Here is a 215-nt window from a genome sequence, read left to right as displayed (position 1 = left end):
CTGACCAAAAAGTGTCCTTCTGACATGCTTTCAGAATGGACCATCCTGGATATATTCTATGATGGTCTATCTGAGCTATCAAAGATGTCATTGGATACTTCTGCAGGTGGATCCATTCACCTAAAGAAAACGCCTGCAGAAGCTCAAGAACTTATTGACATGGTTGCTAACAACCAGTTCATGTACACTTCTGAGAGGAATCCTGTGAGTAATGG

The sequence above is a fragment of the Arachis ipaensis genome, chromosome B07 (genome assembly GCF_000816755.2).
Source record: "Arachis ipaensis cultivar K30076 chromosome B07, Araip1.1, whole genome shotgun sequence".
NCBI lineage: Eukaryota > Viridiplantae > Streptophyta > Magnoliopsida > Fabales > Fabaceae > Arachis > Arachis ipaensis.
The sequence above is the reverse complement of the archived record's forward strand: the minus strand, read 5'-3'. Positions refer to the sequence as shown.